This window comes from Erythranthe guttata, chromosome 8 (genome assembly GCF_056151865.1).
Source record: "Erythranthe guttata isolate IM_541 chromosome 8, IM_541, whole genome shotgun sequence".
Classification (NCBI taxonomy): Eukaryota; Viridiplantae; Streptophyta; class Magnoliopsida; order Lamiales; family Phrymaceae; genus Erythranthe; species Erythranthe guttata.
This window is the reverse complement of record NC_142540.1, coordinates 8489740-8501594: the sequence shown is the minus strand read 5'-3', so window position 1 is coordinate 8501594 and position 11855 is coordinate 8489740. Positions and strand designations below refer to the sequence as shown.

Sequence of the window (11855 nt, the reverse complement as noted above, 5' to 3'; positions counted from 1 at the left end):
AGCCTAGTACACTGAAGGGATTAAGGGGATTCCTGGGCCTCACTGGCTATTACAGGAAATTTGTACAGGGTTATGGTGTGATTTGTAAACCACTCACTGAGATGCTGAAAAAGGGTGGTTTCTTCTGGACTGAAGCTGCAGAGCAAGCATTTCTGCAGCTCAAACAAGCCATGGTCACTTCACCTGTGCTAGCCTTGCCTGATTTTTCTAAACCCTTTATAGTAGAGACTGATGCTAGTTCTACTGGTTTGGGTGCTGTTTTGATGCAAGGGTCACAACCAATTGCCTTCCTAAGCAAGGCATTAAGTCCCAAAAATTAAGCACTATCTATTTATGAGAGGGAGTTTATGGCTGTTTTGATGGCAGTTACTAAGTGGAAACACTATCTGCAGGGGCATCACTTCACCATCAAGACTGATCAACAAAGCATTAAATATATTATGGAGCAGAAATTCACATCTGCCCTTCAACAAAGGTGGATATCCAAACTCATTGGTTTAGACTATGACATACAATATAAGAAGGGCAGTGAGAATAAGGTAGCTGATGCTCTTTCAAGAAGAGATCATGTACAAGGGGAATGTTCAGCAATTTCTACAGTTCAGCCCAAGTGGATGACTGAAGTCTTACAGAGCTATGAAGGGGACCCTCACCTCTCTCACATATTGGCTGCCAAATTGCTAGATAAAGAAGCATTTCCTGATTACACTATAGTCCAAGGAGTGCTCAGGTTCAAAGGGAAGATTTGCATTGGCAATGACCCTACACTGAGACTTAAACTCCTGCAGAGTCTACATGACACTGCCATGGGAGGCCACTCTGGGATGAATGGGACTTACCAGAGAGCCAAAACACTATTTTACTGGCCAAAACTTAAGGGTGAAGTCAGAGACTTTGTTCAGGGATGTGATATTTGTAAGTTAGCCAAACATGAGAATTGCTCATATCCAGGCTTACTACAGCCACTGGAGATACCCCAGGGAGCTTGGACTCATATCTCTATGGACTTCATAGAAGGACTCCCTAAATCAGAAGGTAAAAATGCTATTTTGGTGGTAGTTGACAGGTTCACAAAATTTAGCCATTTTATACCTTTATCACACCCCTATTGTGCTAAATCTGTTGCTAAGCTATTCTTAGACAACATATACAAGTTGCATGGGCAACCTGTGAGTATAGTGTCAGACAGGGACAAGGTTTTTACCAGTCAGTTTTGGACTGATTTGTTTAAACTCATGGGCACTAGGCTGGATATGTCTACAGCCTATCACCCTCAAAGTGATGGCCAGACTGAGAGAGTAAATCAGTGCCTAGAGACTTTTCTGAGATGTTTCACTAGCCAACACCCCTCTAAATGGATGAAATGGCTAACACTAGCTGAATATTGGTATAATACCAATTTCCATACGAGCTTAAAAATGTCCCCTTTTCAAGCTCTGTATGGATACCCCCCTCCTCACCTCACACTTGGATCATACCTCGATCCTCCATGCTCAGATGTTGAAGGATTCTTTGCAGCACGATCTAAGGCTTTAGAATTGATCAAGGAAAATTTAGAAAAAGCCCAACAGAGGATGAAGATGTTCGCTGATAAACACAGAGTTGAGAGGGAATTCCTTGTTGGGGATTACGTTTACTTAAAATTGCAGCCATTTCGACAGAATTCAGTGGCTCTACGCAAGAATCTCAAGTTAGCTAATAGGTACTATGGTCCCTATCAAGTTATTGAAAAAATTGGCCCCGTTGCTTATAGGTTGCTACTACCCCTGGGTTCCAAAATCCACGACGTTTTTCATGTTTCTTTGCTTAAGAAAAAAATCGGTTCCAAATACATACCTAGCCCAACATTGCCGCTCGCTACTGAAGACGGTACTCTCCATACTGCACCACTTCAGATTTTGGAACAGCGTCTTGATCCGGCCACTAATTCGGTGCAAGTCTTGGTCCAGTGGGCTGGAGATTCTGTAACCACTGCTACCTGGGAAGACCTACACGAGTTACTTGCCAAGTTTCCAGAATTCGATCCTTGGGGACAAGGATTTAGTTCCCCAGGGGGTAATGTCATGGCCTGGGGAAAGAGGGGACTCAGAACAGCTAGGGCACGGAAGGAAGAGCTGAGGACAATTGAGGGGGATTTGGGATTAGAAATTGAATACGCACCAAACGACAGCGTTTTGGAAAGAGGGGCGCGTTACTTCACGCGTGAGGGAGTGGGGCGCGTGAAAGATGCTGAAATGCGCGCGTGAAGTTGCTGAAATTCATGAAGATTCCGTGTGACAGGAAATTGACACTTGTCACTCTACGAGTGGGTTTGTTAGAATGATTATGCGTTTTTTGTACTGCACTTTTGGCAGAATTTTGGCTATATATGTAACCAGCTATGCAACAATGAAATTAAGCAGATTTTATCATATTCTACATCTTTCCTCTATCTTTCTCTCCAAGTTTCTATCTTCTTCTATCTATCTCTATCTACAATTATCATAGAATTAGGTAGAATCTGACATATTATTAATCCAAAGACTCAATTGTAAGGTATATATATATATATATATATATATATATATATATATATATATATATATATATATATATATATATATATATATATAGTCCAATTAATCAAAACTTAAAGAATTCAATGCCTCCGATATCGTGTAAATGAATATAAATCAATACAAAATTGGAGATTTCTTTCAAACAATAAACAAAAACTTGTGTTGAGAAAGATTATGCAACGGAATATAAATGATACAAGTTTTAAATCGTTATCCTCAAGTATATAACTTCTAAATGATGCATTCATGAGAGAAAAAAACAGTATTCAAAACAAATGAGAAGTCATGATCTTCTCTTCTAAGAAGAAATCACAAGTTGATTTCTTCGTAAACTAATCCCTACAATCTAGAACAATATTGCTTAGTAGCATTCTAGGAATACAAACAAGTGGTCAATGATGTTGAATACAAGACAGACTCAATTTTGTAGAGAGAAATCCATAAAGAATACAAGGTCTTGTAAAAGATGTTCCAACACCCAAAGCTTTGTGCTCTCAACTATCTGCAGAAAAGGTGAGAAATGAACTGAGTTCTTCTCCTATTTATAGAGTCCGAAAGCTCCTTACATGCACAAAATTAACACACTAGGAGAGATAATGTGATAATGGATTAGTAGATTAATTAAACATGTACTTAAATAATTACCCACTAAGCTAACAATAACCGCTCACTAACTATAAATAATAAATTCGAATTAAAATAATAAATCCTATCATAATAGTAAATTTGGAAATAAAAAAATTCATTTAAGAAAGTCAAAACAATTAAATTATATTTGACTCAACACTCAAATATTCAACAATCTCCTCATTTTTTACTTTCCGATCAAAAATCAATTTTTCATCAACTCCCCATGCATTAACACTTCGAATCTTCAAAACCCCCTGAATATCAGATCACATATAATATTCAACTTAATAGCATATACTGAAATACATGGAAGTTCCAAAATAGCAAAGGAGAGTCCAAAACTAAATACAGCTGCAACAGTTCAAAAATTACATCCCACAAAAATAAACAAGTGGGATGATTTAAAATTCAGCACTTGAACCACTGCTAGAACCGATTTCATCATCATCTCCCATTTTTTATCAGAAATGGCTAACTCCAATTTTGCAATCATTCAATATATTTAATAACCCAATTAAAAATTGTGCAAAGCAAAATAATTAATAGCCCAAATCAATAGACATTAATCCATAACTATGATAATCAAAGATATTAGCAAGATAGGTATTAAGAATGATTTAAAAACCTGTGAAACATGAAAATCTCACTAAATGTAAGAAATAATAGTCTGAAAATCTTGGATAAATACATAATAGCCTTTTTTTTTAATAAAAATAAAAACACAAGGATTACCACAAATATTAATAACACCGAGAAACGGCAATTTAGGGCTTTTATTTATTTCCGCACTCTTTGTTTTCACCCTTTTATTTTATTGTGCAATAATTAACCCTATTTCCAGTTTTTATTTATTTTTAAATGAGAAACAAGCTGTTGCACTAGAATCTTAAGAGGAATAGAAACTCAAATCCCAACATCCAAACCTCTGGGAGACCAATATAAACGATAATCCAAAAAAAAAAATCATGTTACAACTTTAGATATTCTTATGTGTGTTGTAACATGGAGTAAAACATTCTACACAGTGCTCATGCCAAGAGATCTTCTAAGTTTAGAAAATCTATCATATTCAAGAGTTATAGTAAATATATCTGCTAATTGATTTTCTGTAGACACATATTTGAAGCAGATAATGTTCTTTTCAACTATATCACGGACAAAATGATGCTTAATATCAAAATGTTTAGTCCGTGAGTGTTGTGCATGATTTTTGGAAATGTCAATGGCACTAGAATTATCATAGTACATGGTCAAGGCATCATTAGATATGCCATAGTCATTTTCTAACAAACTAATTAAGTTCCTCATACATAGCATTAATCCAAAAGTCATATTTCAATGCTTCTGTGATGTTCTGGTTCAATGGAGGAAACAAAACATGATGCATCATAATCAACCTATAAGTTGGACAAATAAGTCAGTTATACCATCTCTCTGTCGTTTACCTTTTCCTTACCCCTTGTGTGCATTTTATCAAAGACATCTGCAACAACTTGTGAGGTGGGATGATACTTTTCAATTCTGCTGGATGGCTTTTTTCTGCGCACATATGTCCTTTGAATATTTGTATCTGAATCATATTCATCTGTATCTGCTGAAACTGGACAAGGTGTTGTTGAAGGTGTTGTTTCACTTGGATCAATACTTCCATTATTACTCATTGATCTTGAAGTGGATGTTGTAGTAGACTTCCTTCTCTGGTACATCTTCAGCAGATGCATGTGACATGTCTCGCATAGCGGAAGTGGAAGATATAGAAACTAATCATAGTCACTCGATAATCCACCCTCTCTTTAGTCCTAGTTCTATCATATCAGATAAATCACCTATGACTTGAGAAATTGGGTGATTCTTTTGCATTCTGCTTGGAACTTGTCTTACCGGATGATGTGTATCACATTCACTCACCTTTACTTCAGAATTTTGATCATATTCAATATCTTCTGGATTTTCGGAGTCAGATGTGACTTCAGATGTTACAACATCTTCTCCATCATTTGCTCCGGATTGAGAAAAATATATTTCTATTGATCGATCAATTATTTCAGCTATCTCGTCTTCTCTGATCTTGCTTGCAAGATCCGAAAGATCATTAAAAATTACATTTACAGTTTCTTGAATACTCATAGTACGAAGATTATACACTCTATAAGCATTATTATTCACAGAATATCCAATTAAAAAACCTCTATCATTTTGAATGTAGCACACACATCCAAATACATGATGTTTTTTTAGATTAGGTTGCTTACCATTGATTATTTCACACAGTGTCATTGTATAACCTCTTTTATAAACACGATTAGATATATAACAAGCCGTGTTTAAAGCTTTAGCCCAAATTTTTTTGGAAATAGTTTTCGCACTTAACATGACACGGGCCATTTCTAGAAAAATCATATTCTTCTGTTTGCAACCACATTCTGCATTGAAAGTTCATGAAACATACCATTTTTAGTATAAAATGAATTAAATGAAAAAAATTCAAATTCTTCTCCATGATCAGTTCTAATTCGACCAAAATTGACACTATATAACTTGCACAAATGTGTGTGAAACTTCTTAAAAACGTGAAACGCATCATGTTTTTCTTGCAAAAAATATATCGATGCAAACTGTGAAAAATTATCAACACAGATAAAATGGTACCTATTATCACCAAGGCTCATGACATTAGTCGGACCAATAATATTCATCTGCATAAGTTTAAAACATTGGTGTGTGCCAAAGTGTCGTAACATGTTATGCGACACTCTAGTCTGTCTACCTCGTTGGCACCAATCACAACGAGATGTGTTCTTACAGTCCAATTTTGGAACTCCTATTGCAGCTTCATATTTGATCATCCTATGTAAATCCTTGAAACGTTACATGCCTTAACTTTTGATGCAATAATTCGAGTTCACTCATGTGTACGCTTTTACACACTTGATCCCTACCAATTTGATAACAATTTGTCAATGGATCTTGTACCTGCTAAAATACAAGTATTAGAGTTATCAAACACACAACAAGATTTTTTTTAATCAAATTTAACATGTAAGTCATCATCCCATAATTAACTTATGCTAATCAACTTTGCACTAAGCCCATCAACATGTAAAACACTTATGAGTTTGGGAAGTCCTTTGATTGTAATTGTTCATTTTCCAACACACTTTTCATTGACACCTCCAGCATAAGTTACTTGTCCACCATCGAAAACTTCATAATCAGCCAAGTGTTCCCTTTTCCCGGTCATATGGTGTGAACAACCACTATCAAAGTACCATGAATTTGAAATATCAATCGTCACAGAAATACTAGCAACATTACAGCTTAGACCTGACTTAGGAACCCATATTTTATTTATATTTTCCAAAACTGTCTCAGTTATGGAAATGTTGTGTTTCGAATGTCGTGTGACATTTTGTGCAACATCTCATCACTTTTCTTTTTTCGGCATAAAGTCCTAACATGACCAAAAGCAAAACAATAATGACAGACAAATCTTCTTTTTAAGGGATATGACTTTTGAGAAAAATCTGATTTTTTTATTAAAAAAAAGGAATTTTTTTTAATTTCTGCATAAAAATGTAACTTTTTATCGTCAATGAAATCATAATGAGCAGAAGAAGATGCACCGAAATCAGATTTATTAAATACACTAAAAAATATACAATCATCTTGAATCTCCATAACAAATCTGTGCACTGTAAAAATAACCGAAGGATAGAACGCTTTGTATTTCTCTATGATCGTTGGGGGGATCGGGTTAGGCAAATTTTTGGAGTATAATTTGTTTTATTAATATTTATTAATATAATTTGGAGTATATAACTTAATAAAATTAAAAAGCACATGTGCATAATTCATTTATCAAAGGATTGCGAATTAGTTAAATTTTCATTAAAATGACTGAGTGCGGCGATGATAAAAAAATATTAGAGAGCCTCATATATTAAGAAAAATATGCATTAAATTTATTTCCACTTATTATATATTGTGTAAATCATCTAATGATCTGGATCTAATATGTTACATGTATGTATTTCATACTGTAACTACATATACCACTGAAAGTATGGCGTGAAAGTATCATACATGAAATAAAAGGACGCATAAAACCTATATTATGATACTACAAAACAATTTAACATTCTCTGTGGTCGTGCCGGAGTGGTTATCGGGCATGACTAGAAATCATGTGGGCTTTGCCCGCGCAGGTTCGAATCCTGCCGACCACGATTTTGCATATACATCCCTATTGTGATTTTTATTCCATAAATGTCATTTGAACTTTTAAATTATAAAGGGAGAATGAAGGATACTCCACTAGTTTTGAAAATATATATGAGGACGTTCAATATTTTTTGCCGTCAAAAACCTAAATTCTGTTCTTAATTAGTATGATTTTCCTCGGCAACTTAAAATACCTATGTTGCCCTTTAGTTTCCCTAACCCCCTAACCTTATCTCTTCCTCTTCCACCCAAAATTAGGTCCCAGGACAGCAGAAAAGAAGGCAACCGTCGGTGGAGAGAAGAAGAAGAAGAGGACGAAGAAGAGCGTGGAGACGTACAAGATCTACATCTTCAAGATGTTGAAGCATGTCAACTCACAAACTCTCCACCCTTCAAGTGCCAGCTCCCCCTCCATCTAGCACCGCTCCCCCTTCGGGCGCTCCTCGGAATTTGTGTAGTTCTCTGTCGCCGTCGCCGTGAGATTAGAGGCCAAAGTCACGGAAGACGAAGATAGGAGCCGTTGTCGAGTTTTTGCCATCGCCGCAAAATCTGAAACCAAAGTAAGAGAATATTTATTTTTTAGGTACTTTTTTATCTGTTTCAATTTTTCTGTTTGTGGTTTGATCAATCGTTTCGAATCCTCCGCCGCCTAATTCTGAGGTTAGAGTATCTTCTCCCTATTCTTCTATCTCCTCTTGATCTTTGTCTGTTTTTTGGTGTTTTCTGGTGTAAAATTCAGTTGCAAACAAAATAGTCGATGTTGAAGAAGATGGGCAACAACAGGTCAATTAGAGAGAATCAGCTATGTAGCCACATACAATTATATGCAGTCAAATACAATTATATGTAGTCATATCATATACATATATGCTTGTTAGAGTAGGCGACCAACAAGCCAACTTGTGGTTGTGGTCTTTCCATTTATTCTTGTAATAAATAATCTTTTTTTTTTCGTATTAATGATAAAACATCTTGGCATTTAATATATTTTTCCCTTGTTCAAAAATAGATGTAGTCCTTACAGTTTTTACAAGTACTTGTAATTGATCTTTTAGGATCGTGAGATATTCACATAAGTATTATAACTGTTAAACGTGTTCCTAGTCGAAGGGTTACGCCACCAATGAGGATATCGGCCTTTCTCTTTAAGAGACTAGCACTTAGTGTATGTGTACTGCGTCTCATCAGTAAACGGTATTGTGATATCGACATGCATAAGTGGGTGCTCGTAAGTCGATGAGTTCACTGAACTCCCTCACCCTAGAAATCTCTAAGTGGTTCTCAATAATCGAGTAGAGATATTTTACACCATTAGTCCTTAAGACCTAGACATCACCATGACACACTAGAGGACCAGCTGTATCGTGACATGTCCCTGAGTTCCACCGATGACCGCCCCAAAGCCCAGTGTTCATGCAGTCCGAAATCTAGTAGGAGGTATGTGCATCGTAGTCGGGGATTCGATCGCTAGAATAGTCTTGGATGTCCTGTTTGTTCTCATAGTTTGTAATCTTTAAGTCTCTGGCCAGAGCTGACCAAGTGATGATTAGAGAATTTGATTCTCTAAGTGATGCACGTACCGATTACAACACTTAGAACGATCGCACAGTTATTGAACTACTAAGGAGGTCTCGATGAACCAATGCCTCTAGTTCAATCAGGACATATGAATCGAAGGTATCGTACTGTACGTTAACTATATCAAAAGGTTCTTGCAGGCACTTCATTTGTAACTAGGGAATCATGGCACGAGGTTGCTAGACGCCAATCTTGATTCGTTGGGTGATTAACTTGAAACGAGCTTCATCGTAATCGTAACTCTAGGGACGAGTTTAAACCTCAAAGGGTTGTGGACCCACGACTAGCATACACCTGAACCATCGAGGGTCACACTGCTCGTGCACTCGAGATCTTTGAATAAACGGTCAAGATAAAAATGTTTAATCTTTGCATGATTGGAAGTCAATATAATTGAGACAACACTCGTAATTTGTAATAATGAATGAGAATAATAAAATGAAAAGAATAGGCGAACATCTTAGTGAACATTGTAAATTGGGACCAAATTTAGAAGGTTCACTGAATTAGGGTTTCCACTTTTAGAAATTGGAAATCGAGAATTGGCACTCGTAATGACGAGGATGTTTCAATGATTCCGGAAACGTAATCGTTATAATTTTCCGATCATTGAGTTGTGAGAAACGAGTGAGTAAAGACTAACGAACTTAAGTTGTTGGGTCCGGTCCAACTTAAGCTCGTTACGACTTTTATACAAGACACTATAAATACATGATTTATAGGTCTTGCACAATACACAACAGAAAATCAAAAACCCTAGTCGCTCTTTCACACTCTCGGCCAATCCTCCCCCCTCCGTCGCTGCCGCCGTTGTCGTCGCCGGAGTCGGACTCACGCGTCGATTACTACTGGTAGCTAGTATCTTACCTTTGTCTTTTTCTTCCGTCTATTCTGACTTTGGTGTGTCTAGTACCACGTATTTAGTAGATCTCAGTATACGAGGTGAAATCGAGAGGAGGAAGACCAAGGAGTCGAATTGCCGAGAAGCCGTCGCGCCGCACTCGCCCCCAGGCGCCGCACGAAGACCGCGCGTGGATCTCACGCGCCGCCGTCGTTGAGCGCGTCCGTCGCCGCTGCACCGCCGTTGCTCCTCCCGACTGCATGGATTGGTTTCCATTGCAGTTTGCTTCGATCCAGAGTTTGCCTCACGCTTCAAGAGGTATTTTCGGATCCAAATTTAATTAGGTATTAATTTAATTAGATTAAATTATACGTTTATATTCGCAGTATGATACTTCGTGAATTGCTATATATGTAATCGTTTGCATGAATTTGCTACTAGCATGATATGTGATTTATTATCAAATTAATTATACGCTTGTTGTCTTTAATTCTCACTAGAAGCGTTATGGTACGCAATTAATTGTTTAATACGAATCGAGCATGTGATTATGTGAATTAAATTGTTTATTTCATGTAAAAAAAATTGTTTTCCACTGCGTACACGTGCCCGATTCCAATATTATACTCTAACTTCATCAATATTGAACATTGACCCCGGATTTGAACCAATTTATTACATAAACCCCCATTTTCATAAATTTGGAAAAACTATTTTTGTTTGAGAAATTTATTTTTTTCTAATTCTTTTTTCCGACGAGATTTCAGCGTTCACTTTTTTTTTCTGAAATATTTTTTTCTCGGTCGGTCAGCCGCTTTTGGCCGCCGGTCTCCGCCGTTAACTTTCTTTTCTTTTTTGAAACTTCTTTTTTTTGTCCTCCCTAAATTATTGTGTTAACAACAAAATTATTGTCTGAGAAAATAATATTGAATGCCAAAACAATAATATTATTAATATTATTGTCCCAAACAGTAATATTACTAATATAATTGGCCGAATAGTAATATTACTAATTTTACTAATATTACTGTCCCAAACAGTAGACAATGATATTATAAGTGGAGACAGCAATATTGCAGGCCAATACGATAAAATTAATTAAATTACATTAATATTAATGTTTTAACAATAATAGTACTATCTGAGACACTAATATTAGAGTTAGGACTGTGATATTACGTCTTTGATCGACAATAGTATGAGACAATAACATTGCAGGCCAAGACAGTAATATGAATAAAAAATAATCAAAAAAAGAAATAAAAAAAATGGTAAACGACAGAGACCGGCGGCTGACCGGGCGAGAAAAAAGTTAGAAAGAAAAAAAAGTCAATACCGGTGAACGACGGTCAATGGCAATGGTGGTCAAAATTGGTTAATTAGTCATTGGGCTAAACCACCCCTGTGTTATCTCTAATTGTCGGAAAACCACCTGTGATAAAATTATTAGCAAATACCCCCCTATGAAATTTAGTCAAGGTCACAAAACCCCCTGACAGCTTTTCATGTAGCGCACGCGCAACTTATGCGAATGGTTGTGTATTTTGCGTCAAAAAATACCCGGAAAAGTCAAGGAACTGAACGACGTCGTTTTATATCATCTTCCCCATATATTCTGCAATTCCCAGCAAATTAGGGGTTTTACTCGTCTTCTTCCCCAATTTCTTGTGTTCATAGTCTGTAATTCCCAGCAAATTAGAGAAATAATGTCTTCTCACACCTCAAGCAACGCGACGAAGAGAAAAGAATACGAGCCATATATGGATCTGAGGTATCCATTTAACCCATTTTGTTTCTGCAATTTGAAATCTTGTATAAGGGTGGTCGAAACTGCAACAAAACCATCAAAAGGAAGATTGTATTATTCTTGTCAGTTTCGTCAATGCAAGTTTTTCCGTCGGTGTGACCCGTATCGAACAACTTGGGAACCCATTGGGGTGACTGTACAATATCCAAGTTGGGAATATGCTGAGCAAGGTTTGCCAGATGATATCGAAGAGCTAGATGAAGTTATTTCTAAAGGTAGC

General features: G+C 36.6%; 1 non-coding gene across 1 annotated transcript; it reads left to right on the top strand.

Moving 5' to 3' along the window:
- The first annotated feature begins 7332 nt into the window (after positions 1-7332).
- Positions 7333-7414, top strand: TRNAS-AGA (transfer RNA serine (anticodon AGA)). Its single transcript has one exon. It is a non-coding gene; the product is annotated as a tRNA-Ser (tRNA).
- Positions 7415-11855: the final 4441 nt, after the last annotated feature.